The sequence below is a fragment of the Solea senegalensis genome, linkage group LG5 (assembly GCF_019176455.1).
Source record: "Solea senegalensis isolate Sse05_10M linkage group LG5, IFAPA_SoseM_1, whole genome shotgun sequence".
NCBI lineage: Eukaryota > Metazoa > Chordata > Actinopteri > Pleuronectiformes > Soleidae > Solea > Solea senegalensis.
The window spans coordinates 19,199,057-19,201,354 of record NC_058025.1 but is presented as its reverse complement, the minus strand read 5'-3'; positions in this window follow the sequence as shown (position 1 = coordinate 19,201,354).

The window sequence follows — 2,298 nt, the reverse complement described above, 5'->3', positions numbered from 1 at the left end:
TGGGAAGGTGGATGGCAGGTGAACATCGCATTGATCGGCCTCTCAAGGCCTCTTTCTCCCCCCATACATTCCTCTCTCTTGCATCCCTCACCGCCAATTGTCTGGCCTTTACCCTGCACCCCCCACCCCCCACCCCTCCCTCCTCACATCACGGCCAATTGCCGGCCATTTTTCCCCCGCCATCTCTTCCTTCTTCTTTTCTTCGGATGCTAGCGGAGGTCACATATTTACAAGAGCATGTGGAAGGGGTGGAATGGTGTTGCTGTCTATCTGTCTAACAACCACCATCATGGGGCAGAAAACAGAGATATGTGGAGGAGGCTGGGCAGCAGTGGTTATGGGACAGAGATAGTGGGTGGTGTTGGGGGGGTCAAAGTAAACATGGTGATGATTTCCCCTGAGTTTCGTTTATGCGGAACGATGAAGAGGGGGAGAGAGAGAGAGAGAGAGAGAGAGTGATAGAGGAAAAGGGGGAGATGAAAAAAGAGAGAGGGCAGCTGCTGTCCTGTCACCGCCGGTGCAACTGTGAACGTGGTGACACCTCCTCCTCCTCCTTACAATGAGAAAGAGAGTGAGAGGGAGGGTTGCTGCAAGAAAATCGAAATGCTGACACACACTTAGACACACACACACACACACACACACACACACCCTCAATGGGCCCTGGAACACCTCTCATCATCCAATTAGAGTCCGGACTGAGAGGAGAGCAGAGAGATTCCTGTGTCAGACATTTTTTTAGGCACTTATTTGTTTTGGTTTTCCTGTTCTGTTTTTTTTGTTTGTTTTTTTTACTTTTACTGTTTTTTGTTAACGCTTGTGTTTGTGTATTTTTTGTAAGTTGCTCACTCACAAGTTTATAGATTATTGACAGATCATTCAGATGACATGGCAACATTGACTGGTGCACCTGTCTATTGTGTGTGTATTTATATATAAATTCTTACATAGGAAAAGTGATATTTTTGTAAAACTGTAATAGTGTTTCACAGTATAGTAGAGTTGTTTTTGGCGGCCTGTTTTGATTTTAGTTATAGTCACATTCATACTCTTCTCTATTGAATGAAAATTGTATTGTGCTCTCTTTTTAGTAATGTAATTCTATTTTACCCAATCAATGTAGTTTGAATACGGTATTCAAAATCAAGTTGTTATGATTGTGTGTTGTAGGCGTTTGTGGCAGGTTTTAAAGCCTTCAGGATGGGGGTAGGGGGCTGACATCTTTGAAACAGACAAATGCAACGATTAATGTATGCATGAAATCTAAAAATGAAATATTACAAGTAAAAGGCGCCTCCTGACTAAAATGGACTATGCAATGATGAAACTGTATTTACTGCAACTGCACTGCAGACTGTTATATCAAAAAGTAAAGAAACAACAATGAAAACAGATGAAGGAAATATAACTACACTAGTGTACAGACAATAAATGATAACAGAATATACATTTTTCAAGTTATTTAGGTTCAAATGTCATGGTTATAATGTTCAGTTTTTTTATGTATTGTTCTGTGTAGCAGTGTAGCTCACAGTATCTGTGCTCCAGTTTCTGTGAGTAGCAGGAGAAAGTCGCAAAATCCAGGCAGGACTGAGGCAGAAAAAGGCTCTACTGTCGTCAATCAAAAACTGGTTCAGCCTTTCAGACAATTCCTCCAATCATCATGAAGAAGCCCAGCGTCCGCACCCGTCCACCACTCTCATGGAAGCTAAGCTTCCCTGGATGTAACAATTTTACACATTTGTCCAATCACAGTCTAGCTCACCGGAGTGAAAAAATCTATTCTGTGTCGTCCTATAGAGTTTTAATGCAGAGGCTGCTATGGAATACGAAAATCACGCATGATGAAGAGCTGATTCTGAACCAACACGTGACACGTTCTAGTGCACGTTTAGTAGTGAAATAAAATACAACACAGTACATATTTGATGACATTTCAGAGGAAGCTGAGCTTCCCTTGCTGTCTTACAGAACTCGCCAGTGCTGCACACACAGCCTGCCTGTGCTCCCACAGTGTGTGACGGGGAAGGAGACCCTGTTGTTCATGAGGTTGAGGGTGGGATGTATCAGTTCAGGTTTGTCAAAGTGTAGCATGCTATTGCAAACTTATACACACTTACTGAGCTGAGCTTTAAAGCTCATTTCTGTTCAACATTAGACTCAGTCTTCTGTCCGTAGATATGAACACAGGTTATCGAAGGGTCCCAATAAGAAAATATTGAAAGTGTAGGTAAGTGTAGCACTTCCAGTTTAAACAACTAGAACAATTTTTATTTGACTCCGTTTTCTTTTCTCTTC